This window comes from Prionailurus viverrinus, chromosome E2, assembly GCF_022837055.1.
Source record: "Prionailurus viverrinus isolate Anna chromosome E2, UM_Priviv_1.0, whole genome shotgun sequence".
Classification (NCBI taxonomy): Eukaryota; Metazoa; Chordata; class Mammalia; order Carnivora; family Felidae; genus Prionailurus; species Prionailurus viverrinus.
In genome coordinates, this window is record NC_062575.1 from 55,984,426 (window position 1) to 55,995,011 (window position 10,586).

The following is a 10,586-nucleotide window of genomic DNA, read 5'->3' on the forward strand; positions in this document are numbered from 1 at the left end:
CACTGACCTGGCTTAACTTTTCATAAATATAAATTATCTTACACACAATGAAATTTATTCATGGTATAGTCATCCCCACACTTAATACATTCACAGGTTTGCATTTTTATATGTATTGTCTGTACACATTTTTTTCATAATCAGAAAAGGTTTTCAAGCATTTTATGGCAATCGAAGTTATTCCTTAGTGTACACTCTCTAATACCACATGCTTATGACTTTCAACAAAAGGTTTTTCTCACATTTATTACTCTTCTATGATTCACTCTGGAGTAAACTCTCTGATGCATCCGGAATTTGGTTTCTCAATGAAAATACTACAACATTCCCTCCCTTGTACAATTTCTTTTCCATATGAGTTTCTCCGATATAAAATGACCTATACTTCTTGAAAGTTTTCACAAAATCACTACATTCACAGTGGCTGTCTTTCTGTTGTGTAATGAGTGTACACCACTTCTTTTATAAATTTTTATTTATGTATTTTTTTAATTTTAATGTTTATTTATTTTTGACAGAGAGAGAGAGAGACAGAGCATGAGAGGGGGAGGGGCAGAGAGAGAAGGAGACACAGAATCCAAAGCAGGCTCCAGGCTCTGAGCTGTCAGCACAGAGCCCGATGCGGGGCCCGAACTCAAAGACCATGAGATCATGACCTGAGCCAAAGTCAGACACTCAACCGACTGAGCCACCCTGGCACCCCTATTTATGTATTTTTTAGAGAGACAGTGGATGCACACACACCCAAGCTGGGGAGGGGCAGAGGGGGAAGGAAGGAGAGAGAGACACAGAGAGAGACAGAGAGAGACAGAGAGAGAATCTCAAGCAGGCTCCACAGCCAGCACACAGCTGGATGTGTGGGGCTTGGCTCGTTCCCATGACTGCGAGATCACGACCTGAGTCGAAATCTAGACTCAGACGCTTAAGAGACTAAGCCTCCTAAGTGCCTGCTAACACTTCTGTGTGAAAAACTTTTGCACATTTGCTAAATTCAGTTTCTCCCATGTATGCATTTTCCTGATGAACAACGCACTACAGGTTGTTACTGAAGATTTTGTCATATTTAAAAAAAATGTTTTTAATGTTTATTTATTTAAAAAAAAATTTTTTTTAACATTTATTTATTTTTGGGACAGAGAGAGACAGAGCATGAACGGGGGAGGGGCAGAGAGAGAGGGAGACACAGAATCGGAAACAGGCTCCAGGCTCCGAGCCATCAGCCCAGAGCCCGACGCGGGGCTCGAACTCATGGACCGCGAGATTGTGACCTGGCTGAAGTCGGACGCTTAACCGACTGCGCCACCCAGGCGCCCCTTAATGTTTATTTTTGAAAGACAGAGTGTAAGCAGGGGAGGGGCAGAGAGAGAGGGGGGGAGACACAGAATCCGAAACAGGCTCCAGGCTCTGAGCTGTCAGCACAGAGTCCAACGTGGGGCTCAAACTCACAAGCCAAGCGATCATGACCTGAGCCGAAGTCAGACAGTTAATTGACTGAGCCACCCAAGAGCCCCGATTTTGTCATATTTATTTACTGCACTAGATTTCTCTCTCATTTTAGCTTCCTATAAAAGTAAACATCCTTGTGGAAGCTTCTCCTTAGTCACCATAAGAATTCTCTCCCATAGGGGCACCTGGGTGGCGCAGTCGGTTAAGCGTCCGACTTCAGCCAGGTCACAATCTCGCGGTCCGGGAGTTCGAGCCCCGCGTCAGGCTCTGGGCTGATGGCTCAGAGCCTGGAGCCTGTTTCCGATTCTGTGTCTCCCTCTCTCTCTGCCCCTCCCCCGTTCATGCACTGTCTCTCTCTGTCCCAAAAATAAATAAACGTTGAAAAAAAAAAAAAAGAATTCTCTCCCATATAAGGGCCCCTGGGTGGCTCAGGCAGTTAAACGCCAGACTTCAGCTCTGGTCATGATCTTACGGTCTGTGGGTTCGAGCCCTGCGTCTGTGCAAAAGACAAACAGACAGTCAGAGCCTGGAGCCTGCTTCAGATTCTGTGTCTCCCTCTCTCTGCCCCTCCCCCACTAGTCTGTCTCTCTCTCTCTCCAAAATAAATAAACATTTTAAAAACTTAAAAAAAAAAAAGAATTCTCTCCCATACGCCTGCAATTTCATGCTGGAAGGACCTCCTTAGAGGCTTCCTCATTTTCACCATACCCATCTGATTTTGCCCTCTTTGGTGTCTACCGAGGTGTGCCTTGACACTAAAGGATTTCACACACTCACTGCCTCTGTAGGGTCTCTCTCCTGTATGTGTTCTTTGATGCCTACTTTGACTAGGCTTCCAGGCGAAAGGTTTCCCACATTCGCTTTCCTCCTGCGTGGGTTCTCCCGTGTATGATGAGTGGGGACTTATGGCTGAAGGTTTTCTGACAATTACTTCATTCACAGGGTTTCTCTCCTGTGTAGGTTCTTTGATGCACAATGAGTTGTGACTTCAAACCTTCCCACAACCACTGCATCTGTAGGGTTTCTCTCCCGTGTGTGTCCTCTGGTGTATAGCGAGTGATTTGGAACTGAAGGCTTTCTGGCATTCACTACAGCGGAAAGGCTTCTCCCTGGTATGAACTCTCTGATATAAAGTGAGCTCTGACTTCCAGATGAAAGCCTTCTGGCATTATTTTTTGTTTTTTAATTTTATTTTTTATTTTTTAAAATTTACACCCAAATTAGTTAGTATATAGTGCAACAATGACCTCAGGAGTAGGTTCCTTGATGCCCCTTCCCCATTTAGCCCATCCGCCTTCCCACAACCCCTCCAGCAACCCTCAGTTTGTTCCCCATATTTATGAGTCTCTTCTGTTTTGTTCCCCTCCCTGTTTTTATATTATTTTTGTTTCCCTTCCCTTATGTTCATCTGTTTTGTCTCTTAAAGTCCTCATATGAGTGAAGTCATATGATATTTGTCTTTCTCTGACTAATTTCACTTAGCAATACCCTCCACTTCCATCCACGTAGTTGCAAATGGCAAGATTTCATTCTTTTTGATTGCCGAGTAATACTCCATTGTATATCTATATACCACATCTTCTTTATCCGTTCATCCATCGATGGACGTTTGGGCTCTTTCCATACTTGGCTATTGTCGATAGCGCTGCTATAAACATGGGGGTGCACGTATTCCTTCGAAACAGCACACCTGTATCCCGTGGATAAATGCCTAGTAGTGCAATTGCTGGGTCATAGGGTAGTTCTATTTTTAGTTTTTTGAGGAACCTCCATACTGTTTTCCAGAGTGGCTGCACCAGCTTGCATTCCCAGCCTTCTGGTGTTCTTTACACGAAAAGGGTTTTTCTCCAGTGTGCTGTCTTCGGTGTTCAGTGAGCTGTGACCTGTGGATGAAAGCTCCCTGACAATGACTGCATTCACTGGGCTTTTCTGCAGCACGCGTTTTGTAAAGTAAAGTGAGACTAAACTTAAGAGAGAAAGTTCTTCCACATTCCTTACAGCCACAGGGGTTCTCACCTGTATGAGTTCTCTCACGCTTAACAAGATGTGTCTTACTAATGAAGGTTTTCCGACATTCATTACGTTCATAGGGTTTCTCTCCTGTGTGAGTTCTCTGATATAAAATACGCTCTACCTTCTGAATAAAAGCTTAGAGACATCTGTCACATTCATATGTTTTTTCTCCTGTATGAGTTCTCTGGTGTACCATGAGCTGTGATTTCTGGGAGAAAATTTTTCTTCGTTCACTGTATCCATAGGGTTTCTGTCCTGTGTGACTTCTCTGGTGTAGAAGGAGTTACGGCACATGGTTAAAGGATCTTTGACATTTACTACCTTTATAAAATCTCATTTCTATATGACTTATATTCAGGCATGACGTATTATTGACAGCTTCTCCATAATCATATTCACAGCAATTAATTCCAGAATGAGCATTTTTATGCATAGTATGGAAAAACAATTTCTCATAGATTTAACTTCTTAGCTTTTTCACTTATATAATTTCTGTTCTGGAAAAGTAAATCTAAATTGTGTTTCAAAGTTTTCCCATTTGAATCAAATTGATCAAAGTCTTTTCTCAGGTGAGACATTTTTTTTTTTTTTAATTTTTTTTTTTTTTCAACGTTTATTTATTTTTGGGACAGAGAGAGACAGAGCATGAACGGGGGAGGGGCAGAGAGAGAGGGAGACACAGAATCGGAAACAGGCTCCAGGCTCCGAGCCATCAGCCCAGAGCCCGACGCGGGGCTCGAACTCACGGACCGCGAGATCGTGACCTGGCTGAAGTCGGACGCTTAACCGACTGCGCCACCCAGGCGCCCCTCTCAGGTGAGACATTTTGTCAAATACGTCACATTCCTGGTGCCTTGCCATGGGATCAAGTTTGTCAGAGTTTTCCTGGAGCCAGTCTGTCTCATCATCAACTTGCTAGGCATCTTCTAGGAAGGAGACCGATGAATCTGTATACAATTAGGCAGTGGAAGAGGCCAACTCTCACAATGAGGATCAAGGATCCTTACAAATGAGGGTTTTTAATCAGGAAACAAGTTAGAGGCATCCAGTAGAAGAAGAGAAAATAGAAGGGAAGCAGAGGGACATGGTAAAGGGGAAAAATTCATGTGTATCTGGAAGCTTAATTCTGACCAGAGGTGAGATGTTGAGTAGGAGGAAGGCAACATGAGCAGTACTGGTGATGAAGAGTGAGGATGCTAGAAACGGAGAATAACCAAGAGAGCTGGGTCCTAGTTGAGTCCAAGATCTGACACAGAGTGCAAAGACATAATGGCCTATCTCCTTTTTTTGGAAGCTTATTTATTTATTTTCAGTAATCTCTACACCCAATGTGGGTCTTGAACTCATGCCCGATCAAGAGTCACAAGATCTACCAACTGAGCTGAACCAGGAGCCCCAAAGGTTCAAGGGTTTTTAAATAATGTCCTTAAAATAACCTATCAAAGGTTCTAGCTTCTGGGGCGCCTGGGTGGCTGAGTCGGTTGGGCATCCGGCTTCCACTCAGGTCATGATCTCACAGTCCCTGGGTTCAAGCCCTACGTTGGGCTCTGTGCTGACAGCTCAGAGCCTGGAACCTGCTTCAGATTCTGTGTCTCCCTCTCTCTCTGCCCCTCCCTTACTTGCACTCTGTCTCTCTGTCTCTGTCTCTGTCTCTGTCTCTCTCTCTCTCTCTCTCTCAAAAATAAAGAAACATTAAAAAAATAAATTAAAAAAAAGTTATAGCTCCTTAGGCTTTCACTCATCTACCTGGCTGTTATCCACTCCCCCAGATGGTCCTTACTACTGACTTCCCCCTCTGCCATCTATGGCTCCCTGCTCCATCTGGAGGACCGCTGCTAGTCGGGAAGCCTAACAATTTGATCACGGCTAAACACGGTGCCAAGAGGTTGATCTTCAGAACCTCTGAAGAAGTAGGAAGGGGCTGTTTCAGAGTCAACACCTCAGCAAAGTGAAAAAAAATTTTTTTAAGTTTATTTACTTATTTTGAGAGAGACAGAGATAGCACCAGTGCGGGAGGGGCGGGGGGGGGGGGAGAGAGAGAGAGAGAGAGAGAGAGAGAGAGAGAATCCCAAGCAAGTTCCACACTGCCAGTGCAGAGCCTAATGTCGGGCTTGAACCCAGGAACCGTGAGGTGACGACCTGAGCCTTAACCAAGAGTTGGACATTTAACTGACTGAGCCACCCAGGCGCCCCATGAATTTGGGAGGCGAGAGCATGATCCTCTCTCCACGTTCAGACAGACCCAAAGGCTCTATCATTTATAAATCCTAAGTTCAAAGACATTAAACACTTCAGAGAGCTTCTAAATTCCAGCAGTTAAAAAGAAATGGCAACAGACTGGGGTTCACCACAGTCCTTGCCCACTGACCTGAGGTTGCTGTAAGTTTCCAACATCACAACCCAGTACAGCTTCTTCTGGACCACATCCAGTACTTGCCAGTCCTCTGACGTGAAGTGCACGGCCACATCCTCAGGTGAGTGTTACCTGTAATGACACATTGTTTCAAGTGACTTTTCACTCAGTGGTATGGCAAAAATGCACATGAATTTATTATGATCATTTTCACAATACATTATATACCTGAGGTTTGGTGAATCTAATTTTGCCTTGTACCTACGGAAGAAACTTACAGCACATTAAAAATATCCTGCCATTCAAAAATCAACCAGTGTAACTCACCACATTGACAGAATCAAGGATGAAAATATTTTTTTAGGTTATTTATTTATTTTTGAGAGAGAGAGAGAGAGAGCGCATGAGTGGGGCAGAGAGAGAGGGAGAGAGAGAATCCCAAGCCAGCTCCATGCTGTTAGTGCAGAGCCTAACCTAGAGCTTGATCTCATGAACTGCAAATCATAACCTGGGCTGATACCAAGAGTCAGACCCTTAACCGACTGAGCCACCCAGGTGCCCCAAGGATAAAAATCTTATCATCATGACAATGGATCCATGGAAAGCATGTGACACCAGTGAGCACACATATGTCTAAACTATTGAATGGTTGCTAAGATTTGTATATTTGGTTGTATGTAAGTTTTACTTATAATAAATAAAAGTACTATAAACAGATATTAAACTCTAGTTAATAATATACATGCTGGAGTATTTAGGGGGAAGTTTACTAATTTTTTAAAAATATATATATTTTTTAATTTTTTTTTTCAACGTTTATTTATTTTTGGAACAGAGAGAGACAGAGCATGAACGGGGGAGGGGCAGAGAGAGAGGGAGACACAGAATCGGAAACAGGCTCCAGGCTCTGAGCCATCAGCCCAGAGCCTGACGCGGGGCTCGAACTCACGGACCGCGAGATCGTGACCTGGCTGAAGTTGGACGCTTAACCGACTGCGCCACCCAGGCGCCCCTAAAATATATTTTTTAAGTGTATTTATTTATTTTGAGAGACAGAGAGAGCAAGCGGGGGAGGCGCAGAGAGTGAGGGAGAGAGGGAGAATCCCAAGCAGGCTCCACAATGTCAGCCCAGAGCCCAATGCAAGGCTCGAACTCATGAACCGTGAGATCAGACCTGAGCTGAAATCAAGAGTCAGATGCTTAACCAACTGAGCCACCCAGGCACCCCCTAATGTTTGAAATTTACTTCAAAATACATTAAAAAAAAAAAAAAGGGAGCAAGGGATAGCTAAATAAAAGCAAATATTTTGGTATTCTGAGACCCAATTTCTAACATGGCAGAGGGGTGGTTCCCTCATAAAAACAATAAGCAATTCTTGGGACACCAGCTCAGTGTCCTACAATCAACTTAATTCTGATATTATCTACCTGCAGATAGCATCAGATTCCACACTTTAAGGGGTCAGTCCCACAAGACTGCCTTTCCTCTCTGCCACCTCAGATCCCAGTTATAAGTCTAGGGTGTCACCTGTACTGCTGACTGACTGGCTATAAATCAGAGGTTCCTAAAACTTCTGCTTCAGGTTCAATTAATTTGCTAGAATAGCTCAAAGAACTCAGAGAAACATTTTACTTTCTAGAATAAGAGTTTACTATGAAAGGATTTAACAAGGGAAGAGACAAGTGAAAGGGATGTGTAGGGCCAGGTATGGGGCAAGGACATGGGGCTTCCACACTCTCCAGGTGCACCACCCTCCCAGTCTCCATCAACCTGGAAGCTGTCCAAACACTCTCCTTTTGGGTTTTTATGAGGGTTTCATTGCATAGGCATGACTGATTAAATCACTGGCTGCTGGCAACAGATTCAATCTCTTACCCTTTTCCCATTCCCTTAGGTCAGGGGGGTGTGACTGAAAGTTCCAACCCTCTTAACACATGATTGATTCTCCTGGCAACCAGCCCTCTTCCTTGGAGGCTTCCAAGAAGTCATCATTCATGTAACAAAAGACACTGTTATCACTCTCAGTATTTAGGAAATTCCAAGGATCTGGGGAGCTGTGAGCCAGGAACTGTGGATAAGACCAAATATACATGAAAAATGTATTTTGGTTGTCTGAATGACCAAATGTATATTTCTTATGAATCACAGTATCACATAGCTGATAAAGCAAGTAAAACATTAATTATAGAATTTGGTTGGTATATAGGTGTTCACTGTAAAATTCTTTCAACTTTTGTGTACATCTGAAATTTTTTATAACAAAACATCAAAAAAATACTAGAAAAAAAGCACATAGTAAAATTTAACACCCTTTAATGATGAAAACTCTTAGCAAATTAGGAATATAAGTAATCTGCCTTAATCTGAAAAAATAATATCCATAGGGGCATCTGGGTGGTTCAGTCAAGCGTCTGACTCTTGACTTTGGCTCAGGTCATGATCTCATGGTTTGTGAGATCGAGTCCTGCATCGGGCTCCACGCTGACAATGCAGAGCCTGCTTGGGATTCTCTCTCTCCCTCTCTCTCTCTGCCCCTCCCCTGTTTGCACATGTGCGCTCTCTCTCTCTCTCTCTCTCTCTCAAAAAAAAAAATCCATATAAAACCTAAAGCAAACATTACATTTAATGGTGAATTATTAAAAGTCTTTGCACTGAGGTAAGAATGAGGCAAGGATGACTATCACCATTTCTATTCAAATGGTACTGAAGGCCCTGCCAGTGCAACTGGGCAAGAAAAAGAAGTAAGAGACAAAAGAATTAGGAAGAAATTTATTATTCACAGAGGACGTGATTTGGAAAGTAGAAAATCCATAAGAATTATAAACTATTAGAATTCATAAATGAATTTCTCAAAGTCACTGACCATAAGATCAGTATTAATAAACCAACTGCATTTCAACAGTAGCCAACTACTAGTAGCCAACTACTAGGAAATGAAATTAAATAATAATCCACTCATAACAGTATCAAACAGCAAATGGCTAGAAATAATTCCTTTTTTTAATTAAAAAAATTTTTTTAATGTTTTTATTTATTTTTGAGACAGAGCATGAGCAGGGGAGGGGCAGAGAGAGAGGGAGACACAGAGTCCGAAGCAGGCTCCAGGCTCTGAGCTGTCAGCACAGAGTCCAATGCGGGGCTCGAACCCACAGACTGTGAGATCGTGACCTGAGCCAAAGTCAGATGCTCAACCGACTGAGCCACCCCTGACTAGAAATAATTCTTAAAAGGATGTGCAAGACCTCAATATTGAAAACCATAAAACTCTATTGAAACACGTTAAAGAAAGTGTGAATAAAGGCAAGAATATGCCATGTCTTGGATTAGAAAATTCCACCGTACAGGCATGTTGATTATCCCCCAAATTAATAGAGCCAATGCAATAAAACCAATATTCTAGCAGGTGTTTTCTGGAAACCGACAAGCTGATTCTAAAATTTACAAGAGCAGCTCCTGGGTGGTTCAGTTGGTTGAGCATCTGATTCTTGATTTCGGCTCAGGTCATGATCCTAGGGTTGTGGGATTGAGCCCTGTGGTGGGCTCTGTACTAAGCACGGAATCCTGCTCAGGATTCTCTCTCTCTCTCTCTCTCTCTCTCTCTGCCCCCCTGCCCCACCCTTTGCGAGTTGTCTCTAAAATAAAAAAATAATTTTAAAATACTGTTTTAAAAAATAAACAAAATTTATAAGAAAATACCAAGGGTCTGGAGAGGAGCCTGTGACACAGCAAGAACGTGAGCAAGAACAGTGAGGTGGCAGCTGTAGTGGTCCAAGTGACCGATGACGATGGCTCTGACTAGGGTAGTGCTGTGGCAAGGAAGAGCGACAGATATGAGTTCGACTTTGTAAACAGAACCAACAGGATTTGCCCTCGCATGATGGGAAACACAGAGACCGATGAAAGTGTGAGAAGTGGAGATGTGTCCACTATGGCTGCTGTTGTGCTGTGGTGGCAGAGTTGAGTAGTTGCAGCAGAGACTATCTGGCCCACAAAGGCTTATTATTTTGCCCTTCACGGAAGTTTGCTGACCCCTCATCTGACAAGCTAAGAGAAGCTATTCATTGAAAGAGGGAAACTGTGGAAGGAACAGGCTTCAGGGGAGATTCAGAGCTTGGTTTGGTAAATGGCAAAATGGACGCACCTGTAGAGATGTGCACCTTAGAGATGTCAAGGAGGCAGTAAGGTACAGGAGGTGATGCTTGGCGGACAAGTGCAGGCTGGAGATAGAAAGAGGAAGCCATCGGCATGAGTGCGGTTTAAACTGTGACACCAGACGAGAGCTAAGGAGAAAGTACAGACACAAAAGATGCAGGGAATGAGCCCTGAGACAAGATAAGAGGATTGGGAGACAAGACAAATTACAAAAAGAAGTTGAACCCTAGAAGTGGCCAATAAGGCAGAAACACCGAGAGAGCATGGCGTTCTGAACACCAAACGACAAGAGTACTTCAAGGAAGAAGGAAGTATCGACAATGTTAGATGCTGCTGGAAGGTCCAGTAAAAACTGAGCATGGGATTTAACAACAGGAAGTCACCGAGGATCCTGATAAAAACCACTTTTGGAGGAAGGAGGGGATTAAAAGCAACTGAAGTGGGTTCAAATAAGAGAGGGAGGAGGGACTGGTGATACGGAGTTTTGGCGACTCTTTTGGTTTTTGATGAAGACCTTATTGCCTAAGTGACAGAAAGCATTTATTGACTGTGAGGAACTGTCTTAATGGAAAATGTACTTCATAAAAATGCCCGTTTCTCTTTTGATTACGGCTGCCATCC